The sequence below is a fragment of the Chiloscyllium plagiosum genome, unplaced genomic scaffold, assembly GCF_037043375.1.
Source record: "Chiloscyllium plagiosum isolate Xiang-an unplaced genomic scaffold, Cpla_swu_hap1 HiC_scaffold_27, whole genome shotgun sequence".
NCBI lineage: Eukaryota > Metazoa > Chordata > Chondrichthyes > Orectolobiformes > Hemiscylliidae > Chiloscyllium > Chiloscyllium plagiosum.
The window spans coordinates 44,143,921-44,168,508 of record NW_028270165.1 but is presented as its reverse complement, the minus strand read 5'-3'; the positions used below and the strand labels follow the sequence as shown (position 1 = coordinate 44,168,508).

At 45.7% G+C, this 24,588-nt stretch overlaps 1 protein-coding gene and 2 long non-coding RNA genes across 3 annotated transcripts in view; 2 read left to right on the top strand and 1 right to left on the bottom strand.

The window, feature by feature from the left end:
- LOC148143825 (sulfhydryl oxidase 1-like) overlaps nucleotides 1-24,588 on the top strand; it is a 76,331-nt gene that overhangs the window by 3,350 nt on the left and 48,393 nt on the right. The window lies entirely within an intron of this gene.
- Nucleotides 4,482-12,508, top strand: LOC148143828 (uncharacterized). Its single transcript, XR_015751317.1, has 2 exons — nucleotides 4,482-6,470; nucleotides 11,639-12,508. It is a non-coding gene; the product is annotated as an uncharacterized LOC148143828 (long non-coding RNA).
- LOC148143827 (uncharacterized) lies at nucleotides 9,212-18,718 on the bottom strand. The gene is made up of 2 exons (XR_015751320.1): nucleotides 18,598-18,718; nucleotides 9,212-9,974 (listed from the first exon to the last, which is right to left on the bottom strand). It is a non-coding gene; the product is annotated as an uncharacterized LOC148143827 (long non-coding RNA).

Sequence of the window (24,588 nt, the reverse complement as noted above, 5' to 3'; positions counted from 1 at the left end):
AGTATTGCTACAGTGCATATTGTGTACACTCCTCAGTGTCAACAAGCAGGGCACATGTTTGCTGGTGTCACCAAAACATTGGGCATGTTCCTCGCTGTTGGCAGAAAAGGGGCGAGACCTACGTTTGATGGAGAAATAAGGAGCACTGGAGGACCGGAGGGAGAATTGTCCTCCTGCCATTCGGAACTCCCCTATTGGTGAATGTGGAAGTTGGACCATGAGGTTCTGAAGCTCCTGCTCATCCTCTCTCTGAATGAAGATTGAGCTTCACCTCAGACTGCAACTTCTTTCCTCTGTCCAACATCTGAGAGTACGGCACTCTCTTTTCTCACCCCCATTTCCATTTATGTTTCATTCTGAGGTTCAGTTGTTGACTTGGAGCAACTGTAAGGAATGGGAGTGAATCCAGCGAGGGGACAGGCTCTGGGAAAGTTAGTCCAGGCCTTTGTTCTCAACTGGCAAAATAGACAGGCAGGAGACTGAAAGAACGCAGCAAGCCAGGCAGTATCAGGAGGTGGAGAAGTCGAGGTATCTGGTGTAACCCTTGTTCAGGACTGGGGGTGGGTATAGGGAGAGCTGTGGAACAAGGGTGTGCTGGGGGCAGGGTATTGAAGTGGGGATAGGTGGAGACAGGTAGAGGGTACAATAGACAATAGGTGCAGGAGTAGGCTATTCTGCCCTTTGAGCCAGCACCACCATTCATTGTGATAATGGCTGATCATCCTCAATCAATATCCTGTTCCTGCCTTATCCCCATAACCTGGTACAACCTGGTTGGTGAATCGGAGGAAGGAATCTAGTTGGCAGGGAAGAATGGAAGGGGCTGGGAAGTGACTTGGGGGATGGGATGGGAGATTATTTGAAATTGGAGAACTCAGTGTTGAGTCCTCCGGGCTGTTGACTGCTCAGGCAGAAGATGAGGTTTTGTTCCTCCAATTTGTGGTTTGGTTTGTTGTGGAAGGGGAGTGGGAAGGGGCATTAAAATGGGTGGAGATTGGGAAGTCCGCTCAGCCTCTGTGGACCCGGCTGTGATGCTCAGCAAACCGTTCCCCAAGTTTACGCTCAGTCTCCCCGATGTAGAGAAGACCACAATTGGCAAAGCACAGCAGGTCAAGCAGCATCCGAGAAGTAGGACGTTGACGTTTTGGGCACAAGCCCTTCATCATGAATGATGCGTGGATGTTCAGAGGGGCATCAGTGTCCTTCTGTGCCAGTTGTCAGACAGGTGCAGCAGGCAAGGAGCAAGGCAAGTGGTGTATTAGCAAGAGGAATTAAGTTCAGAAATGGGGATGTCTTCCTGCAGTTAGGGGGTCATTGAATATATTCAAGGCTGAGTTCATCTGATTTTTATGTGAATGTTTATGGGGAAGGCAAGAAAATGGTTTTAAGACTAGTATAGGACCGAGTTACAGAGCCATACAGCACAGAAACAGACCCTTCAGTCCAACTAGTCCATGCTGAATATATTCTCAAACTAAACCAGTCCCACCTGCCAGTGTTTTGGCCCATATCCCTCCAAACCTTTCCTATTCATGAACTTATCCAAATGTCTTTTAATCGTCGTTACTGTACCTGCATCCACCACTTCCTTGAGACATTTAGTAAGCATGTGAACCACTCTGTATAAAACAAATTGTGCCCTTCAAGTCTTTTTAAAATCTCTTTCTCCTGTCACCATCAAAATTTGCTCCCTAATCTTGAAACCCCAACCCTAGGGGAAGGACACCCGTCGTTCACCTCCTCTCTCCCCTCATGATTTTATAAACCTTGATAAGGTCACATCTCCTCCTCCTATGCGCCAGTGAAAAAGTCCCAGCCCATCCACCTAGATGCAGGTAGATCCATATCCAGTCATGATCGGTTCAATGCTGGTCCCAATTCTCTCGGTGTCCAGGACAGCAAGAGACCACAAGACATAGGAGCAGAAATTAGGCCATCAGGTCTGCTCATTCCATTCAATCGTGGCTGATAAGTTTCTCAGTTACATTCTTCCGCTATAAGCAAAGTGAAAATGGAGGGAGAGTGTGTGGGATGGAGATTTTCAGCTTCCGGGGAATAAGAGAGGAAAGAGTTCACTATAAATTGGAATTTATGGGATCGGCTGATGAACCGAGGAGTGTCAGTTGGAGTTTCATTTAGAGAAATCAGAGATTTGCATTTTGGTCAAGCGATCCAGGCAGGACTGACACGGTTAAGGGGAGTGTTGCAGAATAAAGAGACCTTGGAGTGCTGGAGTCTCAGGTGGACAGAGTAGTGAAGGCGGTGTTTGGTTTGCTTTCCTTCATTGCTCATAGCATTGAGTATAGGAGTTGTGAGATCATGTTATACACATTTCCCACTCGAACGTGTTATCTAACTGCTTAACTGTTTTTAGTGAATATAATCCACACCTCCCGCTGCTGCCATAACGTGGTTTGTTTGGAAGCCCTAGCTTTCGGAGTGATTCGATTTATTTTAGATTTTATTACTTCGTGTGGAAACAGGCCCTTCAGCCCAAACCAACCCTTCGAAGAGCAACCCACCCAGACCCATTCCCCAACATTTACCCCTTCACCTAACACTACAGGCAAATTAGCGTGGCCACTTCACCTAACCTGCACATCTTTGGACTGTGGGAGGAAACCCACGCAGACACTGGGAGAATGTGCAAACTCCACACTGACAGTTGCCCGAGGTGGGAATTGAACCCGGATCTCTGAAGTGCTGCTGCTTCAGGTGGTTGTGGGGAATAAGATCATGATGAGACTATTTATAGCCAACAGAGTCCAGTTCATGGAGATGTGATACATTAAACAATTTAGATTAAATCTTTCATCGTTTAGAATGGGGTTCTGTTCTTTGGCATGTTAATCCCAGAACCTGTTTTCAGTAACTTTCTCAAGAATGTAATTTAAATGCAGAGCTTTTCTATCAAAAATGTCAGGCTGACTCTACATTGGGACCCAGACAGAATTCACACCTATTGGTGGGTAGGCTGGGACTTTTTTCACTGGAGCACAGGAGGTTGAAAGGTGAAGGTGTCGGGTGCCTCATTAGCAAGTTTGCAGATGACATTCAGATTGATGGAATATCAGATAGTGAAGGGGACTGTCAGATGATACAGCAGAATGTAGATTGGAGAGTTGGGAAGAGAAATGGCAGATGGAGTTCAATCCAGACAAATGTGAGGTGATGCATTTTGGAAGATGCAATTCAAGAGTGAGCTATACAGTAAATGGAAAGGTCCTAGGGGAAATTGATGTACGGAGAGATCTGGGTGTTCAGGTCTATTGTTCTCTGAAGGTGGCAATGCATGTCAGTAGAGTGGTCAAGGCAGTATGCAACACGCGTTCCATCATCGGACGGATTGAGTAAAAGAGCTGGCAGGTCATGTTAAAGTTATATAAGATTTTGGTTTGGCGCATTTGGAATACTGCGTACAATTCCGGTCACCAGATTTCCAAAAGGATGTGGATACTTTTGGAGAGAGTGCAGAGGAGGTTCACTAGGATGTTGCCTGTTCTGGAGAGCGCGAGCTATAAAGAGAGATTGAGTAGATTAGGATTATTTTCATTGGAAATAAGGAGGTTGAGGGGGGGTCCTGATTGAGGCCTAAAAACCATGAGGGGTGTAAACAGGGGTGGATAGTAAGAATTATTTTCCCAGAGGGGAAAACTTAATTACTCAGGGTCACAAGTTCAAAGTGAGAGGGGAAAGGTTTGAGGGAGATATACATGGAAAGTTCTTTACACAGAGGGTGGTGGGCGCCTCGAATGCATCGCCAGTGGAGGCAGTAGGGGTGGGATCGATAGCGTCATTTAAGATGTATCTAGACAGAGACATGAATGGGCAAGGAGCAGAGGGATACAGATCCTTAGAAAATAGGCGGCAGGTTTAGATAGAGTATCTCGATCAGCATAGCCTGGGAGGGCTGAAGGGCCTGTTCCTGTGCTATAAGGTTCGTTGCTCTCTTTATAGAGGTTTACAAAACCATGAGGGGCGTAGATAAGGTGATTGGCATGTGTCGTTTCAAGATTAGGCTGCAAATTAAGGTGAGAGGAGAAAGATTTAAAAAACACGAGGAGCACCTTTTTTTTAAACCATGGTTTGTGTGGAATGAATGTCCAGAGGAAATGGTGGATGCAGGTTGAGTAACAACGTTTAAAAGACATTTGGATAAGTACATGAATAGGAAAGGTTCAGAGGAATATGGGCCAAACACAGGCAGGTGGGACTAGTTTAGTTTGTGAATATAGTCAGCATGGACTAGTTGGGCTAAAGGGTCTGTTCTGTGCTGTATGACTCTAACTGTTCTGTACTGGTCTTAAAACCATTTTACTTGCCTTCCCCTATAAACATCCACTTCATGGTTGTTCTAAAATCAGATGAACTCAGCCTTGAATATATTCAATGACCCCCTAACTGCAGGAAGACATCCCTACTTCTGAAATCAATTCCTCTTGCTAATATACCTCTTGCCTTGCTGATTGCTTGCTGCATCCGTCTGACAACTGGCAGTGACTGGTGTGGAAGGACGCTGAGGCCACTTTTTACATCCACACATCATTCCTGAGGAAGGGCTCGTGCCTGAAACGTCGATTCTCCTGCTCCTCGGATGCTGTCTGACCTCCTGTGCTTTTCCAGTGCCACACTTTTCGACTCTCACGTCCAGCATCTGCAGTCCTCACTTTCTCCACATCCCAATACGTCACCATTGAAACAACGTACCTCCTTTTGGCAGTTATTTTTTCATAACCGAGGTTATAACTTAACACTGTGGGACTGCATTTGCTGTGCGTTTGCCAATTGAGACACAGACCTGGACCAACGTTTCCTGACTCTGTCCCCTCCCTGGAGTCATTCGCTTTCTTTTCAGTTGCTGCAAGTCAACAATTTAATCCCAGAATGAAAAAATGAAATGGTAAAGACAGTGCCGTACTCACAGATGGCGGATAGAGGAAGGAAGTTGCAGTCTGAGGTGAAGCTCGATCTTCATTTGGAGAGGAGCAGCAGCTTCAGAACCTGATGGTCCATCTTCCGCATTCAGACAATTGGGGAGTTCTGATTGGCAGGAGGACCAGGCTCCTTGTCTGGCTTCTCATTGGTCCATTTGAAGAAGGGTTTGTAATGTTTCTGCAGACAGAGCATGCGCGGCTTTTGCTGAACCAGCATAGAGTCAGAAGTGTACAGCATGGAAACAGACCCTTCGGTCCAACCCGTCCATGCCGACCAGATATCCCAACCCAATCTAGTCCCGCCCCTCAACACCTGGCCCACATCCCTCCAAACCTTTTCTATTCATATACCCTCTGGCAGCTCATTGCATACACGTACCACGCTCTGTGTGAAAAAATTGCCCTGCAGGTCTCTTTTTTATATCTTTCCCCTCTCACCCTATGCCCTCTAGTTCTGGACTCCCCAACCCAAGGGAAAAAACTTTGTCTATTTATCTTGTCCATGCCCCTCATAATTTTGTAAACCTTTATAAGGTCACCCCTCAGCCTCTGACACTCCAGGGAAAACAGCCCCAGCCTGTTCAGCCTCTCCCTCTAACTCGCATCCAAATCATTTATGTAAATGACAAAAAGTAGAGGACCGAGCACCGATCCTTGTGGCACTCCACTGGTCACAGACCTCCAGTCTGAAAAACAACCCTCCACCACCACCCTCTGTCTTCTACCTTTGAGCCAGTTCTGTATCCAAATGGCTAGTTCTCTCTGTATTCCTTGAGATCTCACCTTGCTAATCAGTTTCCCATGGGAACCTTGTCAAACGCCTTACTGAAGTCCATATAGATCACATTACTGCTCTGCCTACCTCAATCCTCTTTGTTACTTCCTCAAAAAACTCAATCAAGTTTGTGAGACATGATTTCCCACACAAAAAGCCATGTTGACCATCCCTAATCAGTCCTTGCCTTTTCAAATACATGTACATCCTGTCCCTCAGGATTCCCTCCAACAATGTGCCCACCACTGACGTCAGGCTCACTAGTCTAAAGTTCCCTGGCTTGTCCTTACCACCCTTCTAAAACAGTGGCACCACATTAGCCAACCTCCAGTCTTCTGGCACCTCACCTGACATGCGCAGTATGCTGTATGGAGATGCTGTTCCTGATGGATTTAAAGTGTCCAAATGCCACAATTTCTACCCGCCCCCCCCCCCCCCCCCGTCACTTGACATAACCGTGCAGCGTCCTCGCTATTTTTGATGCTCATGTTACCGAGAACCCTCACGGTTATATCAATCTCAATGAGGTCACCCCTCAACCTCCTGTGCTCCAGTGAAGAGTCTCAGCCTCTCCTTATAACTCAAACCCTCCAGTCCTGGCAACATCCTGGTAAATCTTTACTGAACCCTCTGTAATAGTATTCTTCCTATTACCGGGCCACCAGAAGCGTTCTCAGTACTCTACAAGTGGCTTCACCAACATCCTGTACAACTTCTAAATGATGTCCCAACTCCTTTATTCAATGGTGTGAACAAATAAGGTAAGTGGGCTGAATGCCTTCTGAAGCTTCCTTCCAACCAGTGATGCAACTGTCAATGAAGTATGTACCTGAACCCCCCCCCCCCCCCCCCCCCCCCGCCCCAATATCCCTCTGTACAAGTCCTGCCCTGATTTTAGGAAAATGCAACCCCTCACTTCTATCTATACCTCTCTCATACCTACGCTCTCTCTCAGATGTACACACACCCTCTCACAGGCTTCTCCTCCATCACACTCCCTTTACAAAGCATATGCACACACACACGCGCGCACACACATATAACGATGGGGTGCATTTGCAGAATAATATTTACAGATATATTCAATTTTGCACAAAAAGCGCACAACATGCAGGTAGTCAGTCCATATAATATTTTATAAATTCCGAGTTTGGAAATAGAACCAGTCTGATTTAAGATTGGGATACTGACACACCTTTCATGCATTGTCTGGGCTGAGCTGTCACCTGTTTCTAAAAAAAACCTTAAGTGATCTTGAGAATACGACTTAATAATAGTACTGCGATGTACACATTAATGAAATAAAACCTGCAACCCATTCTAAAAGATGAAAGACTTAACAGCAATCTACATCTGTCAATATATCATATCAGTTGCATGACACTGATCTTTTGCTCTTAACTCTGTGTCTTATGATCCTGCTCCACAGCTACCCGATGAAGGAGCAGCACTCTGAAAGCTAGTGCTTCCAAATAAACCTGTTGGACTATAACCCGGTGTTGTGGTTTTTAAACCTTGTCCCACCTAGTCCAACAGCAGCACCTCCACCTCCTTTCTAATGAACACAACCCATACTTCCCAGTGCTGCCAGTAAACTGCCGATGAAACGATGCAGTGCCTGCACTCCCGAAAAATTTAAACTTCTAACGAAACCAGCTACTCAGTCACTGCTCCATCTGATACACAACATTGGAAACTTAGTACAGGAGGCTGCAAGAAATGAGCAGCTTTAAAACAAAAACCGCTTGGAGCTCTAAGCTTTCAATGAGAGTCTGAGTCCGGCAGAACGTTCAGGTAACCTTTATTGTGTCCCAACATTGTTACAGCTTCAGATGCCCCCAGCAAAAAGGCAGAGAAAGAGTAGCTGTTTGTTAGACAGCTCAACAACAGGGGGAGGAGCAAGGGGCAGAGCAAGGCCAACAGCAGGCCCCCGCACTACACCTGCGTTACCTTGCACAGTTTACAAAAATCCCTTCCCCTTCAGAGACTCCCCACAGTGTGGAAGCAGGCCACTCGGTCCAAAGACTACACACCGATCCTCCGAAGGGTAATCCACCCACACAATTCCCCTACCCCTATTGCTCAACATTTACCCCTGACTAATGCACCTAACCTGCACATCCCTGTGCACGATATCCCAACCCAATCTCGTCCTACCTGCCAGCATGGGGCCCATATCCCTCCAGTTGCCTTTTAAGTGTTGTAATTGTACCAGCCTCCACCACTTCCTCTGGCAGCTCATTCCATACACGTACCACCCTCTAAATTAAAAGGTTGCCTCTTAGGTCTCTTTCATATCTTTCCCCTCTCACTGTAAACCTATGCCCTCTAGTTCTGGACTCTCCCACCCCAGGAAAAAGACTTTGTCTATCTATCCTATCCATGATCCTCATGATTTCATAAACCTCTATAAGGTCAGCCCCCAACCTCTGACGCTCCAGGAAAACAGCCCCAGCCTGTTCTGTCTCTCCCAAGAGCTCAAATCTTCCAGTCTTGGCAACATCCTTGTAAATCTTTTCTGAACCCTTAAGTTTCACAACATCTTTCTGATAGGAAGGAAACCAGAATTGCACACAATATTCCAACTGTACAGCAGTAACATGACCTCCCAACTCCTGTACTCAATATCCTGACCAAATAAAGGAAAGCATGCAAAACACCATCTTCACTATCCTATCAACATGCGACTCCACTTTCAAGGAGCTATGAACTTGCACTCCAAGGTCTCTTTGTTCAGCAACACCCCCTAGGACCTTTCCATTAAGTGTATAAGTCCTGCTAAGATTTGCTTTCCCAAAATGCAGCACCTCACATTTATCTAAATTAAATTCCATTTGCCACTTCTCAGCCCATTGGCCCATCTGATCAAGATCCCATTTTAATCTGAGGTAACCTCCTTCGCTGTCCACTACACCTCCAATTTTGGTGTCATCAGCAAACTTACTTACTATACCACTTATGCTCACATCCAAAAGGTAGTGGGCCCATTATCTATTTTCAAAGTGGAATTGACAATATATTACATGTATTGACTGCCTGCAGATTGTGCAGTCTTTCAGCAAAGTAGAATGTTCAGGGTGCAGGTTTGCTCGCTGAGCTATAGGTTTGATATCCAGACATTTCATTACCTGGCTAGGTAACATCATCAGTGGTGACTTCCAAGTGAAGCGAAGCTGTTGTCTCCTACTTTCTATTTATATGTTTGTCCTGGATGGGGTTCCTAGGATTTGTGGTGATATCAAAGTTATGAAGAGAGATACATATTTTGTTTAACCAAATACAATGGCAGTGCAGAGAATTTCAGAAAAGTGCAATAAATATTTACTTTTTACCACTTATTCAACTCATTTAAGAATTTCAAATTGAATCTGAGCTAACTTGAGAGCAAATGGCAACATTCGTTTGTTAATAGACTCACCATAAATTATGAAAGATCACTTTTATCTAAGTCACAATGTTTAATCCCAAATGGAGCAATTAAGTGCAAAGTTACTTTCAACCATTTAATAAAACACTGCAAATTTTATTTCATGTGAAAATACATTCATTTTATAATTTGGATAAGATCTTTACAAAGGAAATATACTAAACAAAATAGCTTTCCTGGGTATCGATATTGACAACAGTTATGCAGCTATTATTTGGCAATTGACCAACTAATTGAAATAATTTCAGAATAAATGAGCTGCTTTATTATTATACATTGAGATATTGCATATCTTGGCTCTCACCCAAGTATTCTCCGAAGAAAAAAATGCATCTGGATGGGGACATGAATAGGAAGAATTCAGAGGGATATGGGCCAAATGCTGGCAAATGGGTCACTAGATTAATTTAGGATATCTGGTTGGCCTGGACTGAAGGGTTTGTTTCTGTGTGCTCATTACAGACGCCCCTCTTTTGGGATCCCCATACCAGCTGTTATTTTCATGAAATAATCTGACAATTATTGACTTCCATCAACCTATTCCATCCAGAGAAATTTCCTCTCTCTGCAAAGTGTGGTTCACGTTGGCAAATTCAATCCTCCTCCGGTCCTCAGGAACACACTCTATAATGCGCAACGTTCTCAATACCTGTTTAACGTTCAGTGGGGAAACTATTTTCGGTCCAACAGGTAAACAGAATTCCTCCGAAATGTTTTTGGCAAATGCACTGCTCCCACGAGAGCTCATGGGCCCACAGTTCAAAGCTTTCAACAGCTTTTTTTCTCATTTCCCCGCCTTCCCAGGATGCAGAATTTCTCCCACCAGAAATGGTTTGCCCTGAAAAAAATCCAGCAGGAACATGATTATGGAGCTATCAGTAAAAATGCTTCATTTGGCTCAACCAAGGTTGGAAATGGAAGAACATTTCTGTTCAAAGTTACTGTTCGTTTGCCCTTTCAAAATTCCTTGAATTTAAGGTGTTCCATTGTAGCATTTAATTATAATCCATTAAAAGCAGTATCCAGTCTCATCTGAGTGAGGAACCGACTCAACAAGCGAAATAACTTTTCTGTCTGCTCTTTAGATGTGACAACCTCTCCCTCTCTGTTGATGCAACAGGATTACCAGAGCTGGAAGTACCACTCTCTGAATATAATTGCTGATTGACAGTTTACTTGAACTGCTTAACATAAGGATTTAAAAGCTGCTAGCCCGATCTCGCACAAAGCACAAAAACACACTGTTCACCCGTGCCTGCACAGAGGAGAAATTTCACTTGGAATAGATCACAAAATAAGAACTGTTACCAGTCCCACAACTCATGTGTTTCCCATGGACAAAGTTAAACATCACACAACACCAGGTTATAATCCAGCAGGTTTGTTTGGAAGCACAAGCTTTCGGAGCGCCGCTCCTTCATCAGGTAGTTGTGGAGAATGAGATCATGATCACAATTTATATCCAAAGGAGTCTAGGGTCATGGAAATGTGACATATCAAACAATTTTAGATTAAATCCTTCATCTTTTAGAATAGGTTTCTGCTCTTTGGTTTGTTAATCCCAGAACTTCTTTTTTGTTACCTTCTCAAGAATGTCATTCAAATGCAGAGCTTTTCTAACAATAAGTGTGAATTCTGTCTGCGCCCGAATGTTGAGTCAGACTAACATTTTTCTTAGAGAAAAACTCTACATTTAAATTACATTTTTTGAGAAAGTAATTTACAGATTAGGGTGTAGACCTTAGGGTGGATAGGCTGTGCTAAATTACCCATAGTGACCAGGGATGTGAAACTTAGGGTGGATTGGCCATGGGAAATACAGAGTAAGGGGGTGGGTATGTGTGGGATGCTGTTCAGAGGGCCAGTGTGGAATAGATGGGCTGAATGGCCTGTTTCCACATTGTTGGGATTCTATGACTCCCACCACAAAGGAGCATTTTATCTGCATCTATCCTGTCAAGCCCCTTTCAGAATTCTACTGGTTTCAATAAGATCACTTCTGGTTCAGAGAGGTAGACAGCACAGAAATAGACCCTTTGGTCCAACTCATCCATGGCGACCAGGGTTCCCAAACTAAACTAGCCTCACTTGCCTGCGTTTGGCCCAAATCCCTCTAAACCTTTCTATTCATGTACCCATCCAAATGTCGTTTAGACTTTGTAAACGTACCTGCATTGACCACATCCTCAGCAAGTTCATTCCACGTGTAAACCGCCCTCTGTCAAAACATTGCCCCTCGGGTTCCTTTTAAATCTCTCTCCTCTCACTTTAAAGCAATATGCCCCCTAGTCTTGAGCTCCCCAATGCTAAGGAAGAGCCCTTTGCTATTCACCTTACCTCCACTCCTCATGATTTTATCAATCTCAATAATGTCACCCCCCAACCTCCTGTGCTGCAGTGAAAAAAGTCCCAGCCTCTCATTATAACTCAAACCCTCCAGTCCTGGCAACATCCTGGTAAATCTTTACCAAACCCTCTCTAATAGTATTCTTCCTGTTACAGGGACACGAGAACCATACTCAGTACTCTGAAAGTGGCCTCACCAACATCCTGTACAACCTCAACATGATGTCCCAACTCCTATACTCAATGGGGTGAACAATGAAGGTAAGTATGCTAAACGCCTTCTTAACCACCCTGTCTCGCAGTGAAGCAACTTTGAAAGAACTGTGTACCTGAACCCCATCATGTCTCTCTCTTACAGCATGACACAGGGCCCTACCATTAACTGTACAAGTCCTGACCTTCCTTGCTTTAGCAAAGCGCAAGCCCTTGCTTTTATTCATACCTCACTCATACACACGTGCTCTCTCAGACACGCACACATACACCCCCAACACACTCTCAGGCATATACTCCATCACACTCTTATGTGCACTCATGCATAAACTCACATATCACTTTTTGGGCAAATTTGTATTGGCAGAATTATGTTTGTAGATACATTCAATTTTGCTCAAAAAGTGCACAGTCTGCAGGCAGTCAATCCATGTAATATTTTATAAATTCCTACTTTGGAAATAGAACCAGTCTGATTCAAAATTGAGACATTTGACACACTCGAACCTCACACCTTTATCGGGGCTGTCTGGGCTGAGTTGTCACTTTTTTAAAAAAAAACTTAAGTCATCTTGAGAATGTGAATCAAAAGATGTTCTGGGATTTACATAATAATGAACTGAAACCTGCAACACATTCTAAAAGGTGAAAGACTTAACAGCAATCATGGTTTGTTTCATATATCCTATCAGTTGCATGACACTGTGATCTTTTGCTATAAAATCTGTGTCTTATGATCCTGCTCCACAGCTACCTGATGAAGCAGCAGTGCTCCAAAAGCTTACACTTACAAATAAACCTGTTGGACTATAACCTGGTGTTGTGTGATTTTTAACTTCATCCAGGCGAGTCCACCACCGGCTCCTCCACATCATTTCTAGTGAGCACAGCCCACACCTCCCAATGCTGCCAGTAAACTTTACAACGCCGATGAAATGACACACTATGCACTCCTGAAAAATTCACAATTTCTAACGAAACTGGCTGCTCATTCACTGATCCATCTGATACGCCACATTGGAAGCTTAGTGCAGGAAGCTGAAAGAAATGAGCAGCTTTAAAACAAAAACCTTGGAGCTCAAAGCTTTCAATGAGAGTCTGAGCCGGGGGTAATTTCAGGTAACTTTTATTGAGATCCAACTTTGTTACAGCTTCAAACCCCCTCAGCAAAAAGGCAGAGAAAAAGTAGCTGCTTTTTAAACAGTTCAAGGTCAAAACGCACACGCTACCCCACCACCCCCCTACCCACCTCACTTCTTTACTATTGGTCACCACCAAGTTGTCCCTTTGTAATTGGATCCTTGGTACAGCCGTAACCCGGAGGCAGTATTGCCTCACTCGGCAATTTCAACCCATACCCTGTATCGCACCATCTGCTGCAGTGGGATTCAAACCCGGGGCCCCTGGAACTGGGTTGATAGTCCAGTCGATACTGGCACTCAGCCATCGTGCCTTAAATCCCCCTGCAATGGTACATGAACTCCCTGGTGCCTCTGGAGGTTGGTAGAGCTGGTGAAGCCCTTCCCGCACAGGGGGCAGCTGAAGGGCCTCTCTCCTGTGTGGATCCGCTGGAGGGTCAGCAGGTTGGAGGCCTGGGTAAATCTCTTCCCGCACCCAGGGCAACTGAAGGGCCTCTACCCCGTGTGGACCCGCTGGTGCCTCAGCAGAGTGGAGGAATCGCTGAAGGCCTTCCTGCACACTCGGGGCAGCTGAAGGGCGTCTCCCCAGTGTGGATCCGCTGGTGGGTTAGCAGGGTGGAGGAAGTGCTGAAGCCCTTCCCGCAGATGGGACAGGGGAACGGGCTCTCCCTGGTGTGGCTGCGCCGATGAGTCTCCAGGACAGACGGGACACCGAAGCTTTTCCTGCAGTTGCCACACTTCCACTGTTTCTCCGCGGGGCTGGATTCCTCAGGTTTCTCCATGGCCGAAGCTTCAGTTAAACACAAATGCGTGTGGAGCCCCTCCCCACCGTGAATTCCTCTTCCCAGGCCGTATAACTGTTTCAGGCTCAACACTCAGTGCGCTGCAACAGTAGGGTCTCTCATCCAGTCCCACTGATGCTGAAAACTTACTCAAACAGCAACCAAAATGCTTTGCTCCTTCTCACAGAATCATAGATGAACACCGTTGCAGTCCCGATGGATTGCGTGACTGTCAGACATTGACGTCAAAGTGAGGACTGCAGACGCTGGAGAGTCAGTGTCGAAAAGTGTGCCGCTGGAAAAGCACAACAGGTCAGGCAACCTCTGAGGAGCAGGAGAGTCAATGTTTCGGGCATAAGCCCTTCATCTGTTGATTTTGAAGCTTCAGTCTTCAGATCTTCAAATACACGGTTAAAAACAGATTACAAAAGCCATCACTATCAGTGCAGGGTAGAAATTCAGAACAAGCAATTCTACTTTGTGGAATATTCTTTTCTTTTGTTGTTCCACAAAATTGAAAGCACTCCCACACCCTCTTCCCCCTCTGTTCTCACTCCGCTCTATCTAATTCTCCTGAAGGTGCTGATTCAGGATCTTACAGGGGCAGAAAAGCAAAAACGTCAAGACTGACATCTCTCTGAATTTTGGATACCTCCACCTGAAAGTTAATATCTTTCACAACACTGGGATCCTGCTGAGAGTGAGCAGGTCTGATTTTGGGAAGCAAAAAAAAAGTGTCAATTCAGGGTGAACCTGCAACGCAGCTTCTTGAGGAAGGACCAGGCACAAAAGGGTTAACGACCCCGAGAAGGTGGGAGTAAAATGAGACATCAAGGCATTAACACCGACACACTTCAGTCAAACTCTTCTGCTCCCAGTCAGGGCAAAACATGCTCTGAAAGTCCAGCCTTCACAACCACACTTCTGCTTCCTCTGAAGACAATTAGAATCACACAGCACAGAAAGTGACCCTTTGGCCCAACCTGCCCAGATATCCTAAATTAATCTAGTCACGTTTGCCATCACTTGGCCGCAATATGGGCTGGGTCCTGGCAGCTGGGACTAAATTGGGTTGGCTATCTTGTCAGCAAGGACGGGTTGGACCGAAGGGTCTGTTTCTGTGCTGTACATCTCTATGACTCCAGTCGCATTTGCCATCACTTGGCCCTGACCCAACTGAACCCTTCATATTCATATGCCCATCCAGGAGCCTTTTAACTTGTCATCGTATCAGCACCCACCACTTCCTCTGGCAGCTCATGCCATCGCTCAAGCGACTCCATGTTGAAAGCGTCTGATCTGGTGCACCAAATGACACCAGGATAATCTCAGATCATTCCAGATCGCATCGATACTCAGTCAGTGGCTTTCCCGATCAGGATGTTGTACGTGATCAAACAGGTCCATGGGTAGGCGATCCCCCACCTCTTAGTTCAAGTATCTCTACGAGAACTCCCTTGCTGGAGGGTCCCTTGGAGTCACTTCAACTGGACTTCATTGAGTTGGAGAAATGAGTTGAGTTGCTATAAATGTGTTTTGCTTGTTGCTGATGTCTTTTGTAAGTGGATTGAAGCCTACCCTCCTCCTAATGCTACTGCTGAGACTGTGGTGAAGATTTTGTTTAAGGAAGTAATTCCCTGCTTCAGTATACCTGCGTACATTAGCTCGGACAATGGACCACACTTTGTCGGTAATATTAACGGAGAACTCTGTTCCCAGCTTTGTATTTGTCGGTATCTGCATGGTGCTTATCATCCTCAGGCGGCTGGCATTGTTGAATGTTTTAACCAAACTCAAGACTAAACTTGCCAAATTAATGGCAGAGTATGGCCTCTCCTGGTCATGCTAATCCCTGTGGCCTTATTCCAGATGCGATCCATATCTGCAGGCAAGACACGAATGTCTCCAGCTGAGAGTTTTTCTGGTCACTGCCTCCGTACCCCTTGGAACGATTTGGTTCCCTTCTGAGTTCACTTCCACCACATAACCAAAGCAATCATTGGTTATGTTCTTGCTCTAACCAATGTTATGCGTGCCTTTCACTCTCAGGAGCGTGCGGCCTACAGCGATGTTCCCTCCCTTTCAGCCTTGTCACGGGTAGAGCCTGGTTCGTTGGTGCTCGTCAAGAACTGGACTGGCAAAGGTCTCCAACCTCGTTGGGATGGCCCCTTCCAGGTTTTACTTCCCACCCCTACGGCGGTCCCAGTCGCTGGGCGCTCAGCTTGGGTCCAACTGCACCGTTGTAAATTGATTGACCGCACCAATCAAAAGGGGGGAAGAGGAGGAGAGAATCCTGGAATTTCAACAAAAGGAGTGGACCCTGTCCAGTTGGGTTTTGAATTTTGCTGTTGTTCTCATGTTAATCTTATTACAGATACTTGAACTAAGAGGAGGGACATGTGGTGGATCGCTTATCTCCTCACCTTTCTGATCACGTACAACATCCTGATGGGGAAAGCCACTAACTATGGATGCGACCAGGAATGATCAGAGATTATCCACCACCCATGCTGAGGAGATGTCGTCCAGTGCACCAGACCAGACGCCTTTGACGTGTGGAACGTGATGAAGATTGATTATTGCAATGGACTCTTACATCAGAAAGACCAGATGGTCCATCTGGACAGTAGAAATCAGTGAGAGTTATCATGTCGTTACCATGTTTTTTTTATTTTACCTGCAGTCGCAAGCCTCGTGAGGATAAAAATGATCAACCCCGTTATTATGGTAAATATGCCCAGGAACATCATCCCTTTTTGTAGGACGGACCGACTCGAGAAAAGGGAAGCCTGATAGGAGAAACTCCTCAATCCACAAACAACTTATTTACACAGGCCCACAGAACGCTCTTCACCCCAGAGGCAGTAGTATGTTACTCCTCTCTATCGGGAGATGACTTACTTGCCCTGTCCCCAGTCCCCGATTCATCTATTCATCAGACTTCCTACTGTCGACCCCGCGAAGAGAAATATCACTTTCCAATACCTCGGGTCTGTGTATACAAACAGGTGGTGTAACACTGGCTGGGGTACAGCAGGCCTTATGCGGCACATGGACCTTTTCTCTTTTCAGAATCTGATACTGTCACCAAGACCATGTACAATTGAGCTAAGGGAGAGCCCAATGGGAACAGCATTCTGAGGATCGTGGGTGGCACAGTGGTTCGCACTGCTGCCTCACAACGCCAGAGACCCGGGTTCAATTCCCGCCTCAAGTGACTGACTGTGTGGAGTTTGCACATTCTCCCCGTGTCTGCGTGGGTTTCCTCCAGGTGCTCCGGTTTCCTCCCACAGTCCAAAGATGTGCAGGTCAGGTGAATTGGCCATGGTAAATTGCCCATAGTGTGAGGTAAGGGGTATGGGTGGGTTGCGCTTCGGCGGGGCGGTGTGGACTGATAGGGGAAACTCCTCAATCCACAAACAACTTATTTATACAGGCCCACAGAACGCTATACACCCCAGAGGCAGTAGTATGTTACTCCTCTCTATCGGGAGATGACTAACTTGCCTGTCCCCAGTCTCCGATTCCAATCTATTCATCACTGTTTCCACACTGTAAGTAATCTAATCTAAAACGTCGACCCTTTACTCCTGTAGATCTGACCAGACCCCCTGCTGTCACATTTCCGTAACCTATTTTGACAAACTCTCCCTAATATACACCAAACCAGACTATTATTTCTTCAGCTAAGGTAAAGCTACCAATTTCCTTGTCCTGGATGGCAAAGATGTCCTTCATAAGGTCACCGTCGGAGCCCTTGTTCCCACAACAGTACCTTGTCCTGGCCAGTGGACAAGTCGATGGAACCTCCATCTGAGGAGGATGCAGCGGTCGGTCTCAGCCAACCTTGCTCCAATTGGAAGGATCCCAAGGGACTGCGTGACAATACAGGACACCCGATAGGCTGGGGAATCCAGAGTACCCTGAGGTTGGAAGGATCGGCAGGAGTGACAAGTTAAAAGAACGCAATTCCCTCTTTTGCGGCCTGACCATTCGAGGAAATAAGAGTAAAGAGGCTCTGGAACATAGTAAACTGGGATTATCAGACCTGTGTCTTTACTCTATGCAGAATCGGTATGCCTTAGACGATAATACTCGCCCGGGAGAGTGAGGTCTGCACCATTGTCCAAGATAAATGCACTATGGGCATTCCCGATCTCACTGGCAATATTACTAAGATACAAGCAGAGATCCAGAATGACTGAAGGGACCAGTTGGGAAAACTGCAGATCGGGCTGATGGTACAATTGGCTTATTAATTTAGCTATGTCTGTTTGTCGGTATTGGTATTGTTAGGTGTTTAATTGCTCGGCTTATGAGGTCCCTTAGTGATATAGATTTGCCCCAGAAGATGCTCCTTTTGCGATCCGATGGCTCACCCACACGTGTCGATGGTGATGATAAATATGACCAGATGAGCTGCGAAGATGGTGGTGCCGCTCTGCAGGATGTTGATGGCTGGACCACCTTGAAGGGCATTTGTTTGGACTAGCTTTCTCTTTCAGTGATCGCGGTGCAATCAAAGGGAGGAATGAGGGTGTGGACATCTGGGTGAGAAAGTCTACAGCCTTAAAACTTGCCTTTAAACATTTAGACTAAAATGTAATGCTGAATTATTGAATACATTTACTGCACCAGAAAATAAACAGGCCGGAAGAAAGAGGAGAGAACTTAAAGATAGGGACACCTGGGGTCACCAAATGATAACAGGATGCTGTGAGGCAATTAAGAAGGTTTGCCTCAGCATCGGTGAATCTGTGTGAACAGGACACCAAGTGATAACATTCACAGCCGTTCCCTTGTGAGACTATTTTAGTGCTGAGGCTGTTCAATCCCGTAGAAAATTAACTCTTAGTGCTTATCTGCTATGGATTGAAATGAATTGCATTTTGGGACTTTATAATGATATTGAGTAGCCATTACTGGTTATTAAATACAAACTCTGTAAAAGGAAATATTGATAAAGCTTTACCTTACTTACTGCAGCCGAGGCTCCAGCGGAGGAAACAGGCCGCGGGCACACTTCCGGCTTCGGGAGGGCCACGCCTCCTGGTCCAGCCCCCTCCTCGTCCAAGGCGATTCGTAAGCCCCGCCCCTTCCAAACGCAGATCGTAAACCCCGCCCCCAGACTAAACCCCGCCCACCCAGGTGAGTTTGGAAGCACGAGCTTCTGCAGCGCTGCTCCTTCTGCGGGTAGCTGTGCTGCAGGATCATAAAACACAGAATTAATTGCAAAACTTCACAGTGTCATGCAACCGATGCAATATTTGGATCAAACCTGGACCGCTGCTGAGTCCTTCATCTTTTAGAATGGGTTGCAGGTTTCAGTTCATCAATATATAAATTCCAGAACTTTAGATCAGATTCCCTCCAGTGTGGAAACAGGCCCTTCGGCCCAACAAGTCCACACCGACCCACTGAAGAGCAAAACACCCAGCCCCATTCCCCATCACCAAACACTACGGAGCAATTTAGCTTGGCCAATTCACCCTAACCCGCACATCTTTGGACTGTGGGAGGAAATCCACGCAGACGCGGGGGGGGGAGGGAATTGAACCTGGGGCTCTGGTGCTGTGAGGCAGCAGTGCTAACCACAAAAAAATGAGGAATAGGGATGCAAGGCAGGATTTCAGGGAGCTAGCGTGGAAGCTGAGGGCTAGAACAAACAGAGTGGTTATCTCTGAATTGTTGCCTCCTTTCCCAGGTATCTGACCCTTGTCTTTTGTGTCCTCCCCTACCCTTCCTGTTATCCCTTGACCCCAGTCTCCTTTTTGTTATTTCTTCTACTGCCTCCACCATCATTTTGGCTTTCTGTTTCTGCTTCTCGTCTTCCCTTTTCACATACACTTTCTGTGCCTCACGTAACAGCTCTTCCATCCGTCTTTCACTCCATCCATCTAATTTCTGTAATTTCTTTTGTATGTCCGGCCTGATTTCGTTCCAAACTGGACCTTTAAGAGTCCCTGTGCTATCTGATTATCGGGATCCATTCCCAAACACTTCCTTGTGGCCTCCTTGAGCCTTTTAAGAAATGCAGAAGTGGTTCCATCCTTCTCTTGTCGTACTTCAAAGGCCTTAACAAAGTTTTATGATCTTGGTGCCGCCTCTTTAATTCCTAATATTCCCATTTCTCATAGATCCCGCATTGACTCCCTATCTTCTCTGTCATTATTTTCCAAATGAGGGTCAACATTTGGGAATTTCTGTTCTGCTGGGGCCCCTTCTTCCCCAACTGCGTGCCTCTTTTCCCATTGCTATAAAGCTGCTCTCCTAATCATACCTCGTTCTTCCCCTGAAAATAACGTTCCTAAAATTGCCATTAGTTCTCCCCAGGTATATAAATTAGGCCCTAGGAATTGCTCTAATTGTTCGGCTAGTCCAACCGGATCCTCTATAAACTTTTCATTTCCTTTGTAAAGACCCTAACTTCACTGCTAGTTAAGGGAGCGTTTACATATCCGATTGTACCTTCCCCAATCGGAACCTCTCAGAAGGGACATAATTTTACATTTTCCATTATCTCTGCCCCTCCTTTACGTGTGGTGGCTCGAGTGACTCTGCCCCCCCCCCCCAGGTTCTGCATCTTTTAGTTCAGAGTCCATTCCCATTTCTGTGTCTGGACTCGGTTCTACTTCGGGAGCTGTAGGCTCGTTCCGGGGAGTAGTATATGGGGGCGGCAAACACGTTAAGGGATCCTATTGTGGCTTCCCTTGTTCATTCTTTTTCTGTTCTTTCCCTGATTCCTCCCTATTCATGGGATATAATTTTACTCCCGCGCTCCCTATCCAACAAACCGCATAATTGGACTGTTTTTGACTGTACGCTTCTTTCCGATTGACATATATATTAAGATCTTGACACAGCCAATCCTCATCGGACCCATATTTGGGCAAAAAAATACCAGGCGCCTTAATACTTTATCTAATCCAGACAAAACAACAATAGTTTACCATTGTAGCCTTATCTTTCCCCCGCGTCGGGGAGTTGTGTTCCCAATTTCCCAACATTCTCCCCAAAGGACTGTCGGGTGAAATATATTCCCCTTGAACGTTATTTACAGATCGATCGTTACCCAGCCAACTCCCCGTGCCTCCCATTGTTGCTAATTTAATTAATCTTAACGAGGTCCGGTGTCACCTTTTTCCACACCCCTTCAGGGTCCTGACTGGACACCTTACTCGTCCGATTAATCTGACCAACTATATGCTTTTTGAGACTTCAACTGTTTTCCATAAATTACTTTGATGTAAGGATAAAAGAGATTAGTTAGAAACTGATAGTAAGGCAGTCATGACCTGTAAAAAGAACAGGAGTTAACACTTTATTTCATAATCTGTAAAATCCTTAACCTTAAAAGAAATCATGTTAAAATTTCCACAGTAGAAATCAGATTCAAAACAGTCCCGGATCTCAAGCTCCAGGGAACAAAGCAGAAACATTCAATCACCAACAAACAAATGTGCATTCAAACCAAATCACAACGGGTTAAACTTTCTAGTTGCTGTACAGCTCTTTCTCTCTCTCACACACACACACACACACACACACAGACAGACACTGTGTCTCACAGACACTTTGAGCTTTCCGCAACAACTCCTCTAGCTTTTGAATATTCATCTGGACGTCTGGTCATAAGTTAGTTATGAAGGGCATCCTCAGTAGCCCTTCAACTACTAGCCCTTCTGACACTGGCTGTTTTCCATTGACATATGCTTAATTTTATATATCACCAATTCCCCATACTTTTATATGTCCTGACCACCAAGGCAAGACATAAAAGGTCTCTCTTCTGACCTTGGTCTGTGCACAGAGTTACCTGGTCATTTCGGTGCGCCCCGTCCCACAGCAATTCTTGCAGTAAATACCGCTGCCCCCGGTCGCCCGGATATATCCTTGAAGACCTTTCCCTACCTGGTTCCTGTGCACAAGAGCTGCCCGACCTAACCCGCCGCGTCTGCCCGCCTTGTTTCCAGGGTCTCCCAGTCCGGATCGTACTCGCCCAAACCGCGAACGACAAGCAAGGGAGTCGAAGATCACCGAAATCGGCGAGGTGCACCTCCACGGTCATCCCAAGAGTGTCGAGCGGTCTGAGTCTTGGACCCCAGAACGAGGCCCCCAATTGTGAGAAACAGAACTCACTCACAAATCAATCAGCCTGAGACAAAGCCTTGGAAACAAGAACAATTTATTACAGTCTTCTAAGTACTGGACGCTTCTGCAATCAAGCAGAAATGCGTGCCAAAACAGAGCCTGTTCGCTTTCTTATTCAGTTTACAAGTTGCGGAATCACTTTATTGCGGAATCACTTTACTTCAGCTTTATTGTGAAATACCCCTGCTGCTTCTTCTTGTGGTCCACTGCAACACTTTAAAGTTATTTCCTAGCTTAAAACTATTTTCTTTAAAGGACCCTCTATATTCATTACAGTCTTAGCCTTAAGTATGCTACATGGTACAAGAATTCCTCGACCGTTTGTATAATATTCCCCTTCCCTTCCCCCCACTACACCCCCTCACCCATCTGCAAAAACATTTCTAATCTCCCACAGAAAGAGGGATAGGGATGTAAGGCAGGATTTCAGGGAGCAGGGTGAAAGCTGAGGGCTAGAACAAACAGAGTGGTTATCTCTGGTTTGTTACCCGTGCCACGTGATAGCAAGGCAAGGAATAGGGAGATATATCAGCTGAACACCTGGCTGCAAGGATGGTGCAGGAGGGAGGGTTTCAGGTTTTTGGATAATTGGGGAAGGTGGGACTTGTACAAACAGGACAGTCTTCACTTGAACCAGAGGGGTACTAATATCCTGGGTGGGAAATTTGCTGGTGCTATTCGGGTGGGTTTAAACTAGCTCAGCAGGGGGATGGGAACGGGGGGGTGTAGCTGCAATGCACAGGAGGATGAGAGTAGGAAGGACAGGGACAGGATTTCAGGGTCACAGGAATGTGCTGGCAGACAGTGAAGTGATTTGAAGTGTGTCTACTTCAACGCCAGAGTATCCGCAATAAAGTCGGTGAGCTTGCAGCACGGATAGGTACCTGGGACTTGGATGTTGTGGCCATTTCGGAGACATGGAGAGAGCAGGGTGAGGAATGGATGTTGCAGGTTCCAGGGTTTTGATCTTTCATTAAGAACAGCCAAGGCGGTAAAAGAGGGAAAGGCGTGGCCTTGTTAGTCAAGGATAGTATAACGGTGGCTGACAGAACTTTTGATGAGGACTCATCAACTCAGGTAATGTGGGCTGAGGTTAGAAACAGGAGAGGAGAGGACACACTGCTTGCAGTTTTTTTTATAGGCCTCCGCAGAGTTCCAGGGAGATGGAAGAGGGGATTAGCAAAATTATTCTGGGTAGGAGTGAAAGGAACAGGCTGGTCATTATGGGGGACTTTAACTTCCCCAACATTGACTGGAAATGCTTTCATTCTAGTACGTCGTATGGATCAGTTTTTGTCCAGTGTGTGCAGGAGGGCTTTCTGACACAGCATGTCGAAGGGCCGACAAGAAGGGAGGTCACACTGGATCTGGTGCTTGGTAACGAACCAAGCCAGGTGTTTGATTTAGTGGAAGGTGAGCACTTTGGAGAGAGTGACCATAATTCAGTTAAGTTTCATTTAGCGATGTAAAGGGATAGGAACATGCCACAGGTCAAGAGTTATTGATGGGGCAAGGGCAATTATAATCAATTATGCAAGACTTAGGATGCATAGAATAGGGTAGCAAAATGCAGGGGATGGGAACAATTGAAATGTGGAGCTGGTTTAAGGAACAGATATTGTGTGCCCTTGATAGGTATGTCCCTGTCAGGCAGGAAGTGATAAGGTAAGGGAACCGTGGTTTACAACAGAAATTGCATCTCTTGCTACAAAGAAGAAGGAGGCTTACGTGTTGATGAGGCAAGATGGTTCAGATGAGGTGATGGAGAGTTACAGATCAGCTAGGAAGGATTTAAAGAGAGAGTTAAGAGCAAAGAGAGGACATGAGCAGTCGTTACCAAATAGAATAAAGGAGAACCTAAAGCTTTCTATAGGTATGTGAGGAATAAAAGGATGATTAGGGTAGGAATAGGGCTAATCAAAGAGAGAAGTGGGAAGTTGAGTGTGGGCCCTGTGGAGATTGGAGAGGTGTTAATGAATATCTCTCATCGGTCTTCACTCAGGAAAAGGAGAATATTGTAGAGGAGAAGAATGAGGTACGAGATATTAGACTCAAAAGGATCGAGGTTAGTTGCACACAGGTGTTATCAATTCTAGAAGGAGTGAAAGTAGACAAGTGCCCTGGGCCCGATGGGATTTATCCAAGGATTCTCTGGGAAGCGAGGGAGGAGATAGCAGAGCCTTTGGTTTTAATATTTGAGTCGTCATTGTCTACAGGTTAAGTGAGCCTTACTTCTGTTGAAGAAAAGCTTTTGGAAAGGAATATTAGAGATAGGATTTATAATCATCTAGCAAGCAACAATTTGATTTCAGATAGTCAACATGGTTTCATCAAGGGCAGATCGTGTCTCACAAACCTTATTGAGTTTTTTGAGAAGGTGACCAAGCATGTAGATGAGGATAGGGCAGTTGACGTGGTGTACATGGACCTCAGTAAAGGTTCCACATGGTAGGCTGTTGGAGAAAATGCAGAGGCATGGGATTGAGGGTGATTTAGCAGTTTGGATTAGAAACTGGCATTCTGAAAGAAGGCAGCGAGTGGTGGTTTATGGAAAATATTCAGCCTGGAGTCCGGTTTCTAGTGGTGTGCCACAAGGATCTGTTTTGGGACTACTGCGGTTTGTTATTTTTAAAATGACTTAGGTGCAGGCATAGGTGGATGGATTAGCAGAATTGGGCTGAGAGGTGGCAAATGGAGTTCAATGCAGTTAAATGTGAGGTGATTCACTTTGGGAAGAATAACAGGAAGGCAGTGATCTTGCAGTCCATGTGCATAGATCCCTGAAAGTTGCCACTCAGGTGGATAGTGCTGTGAAGAAGGC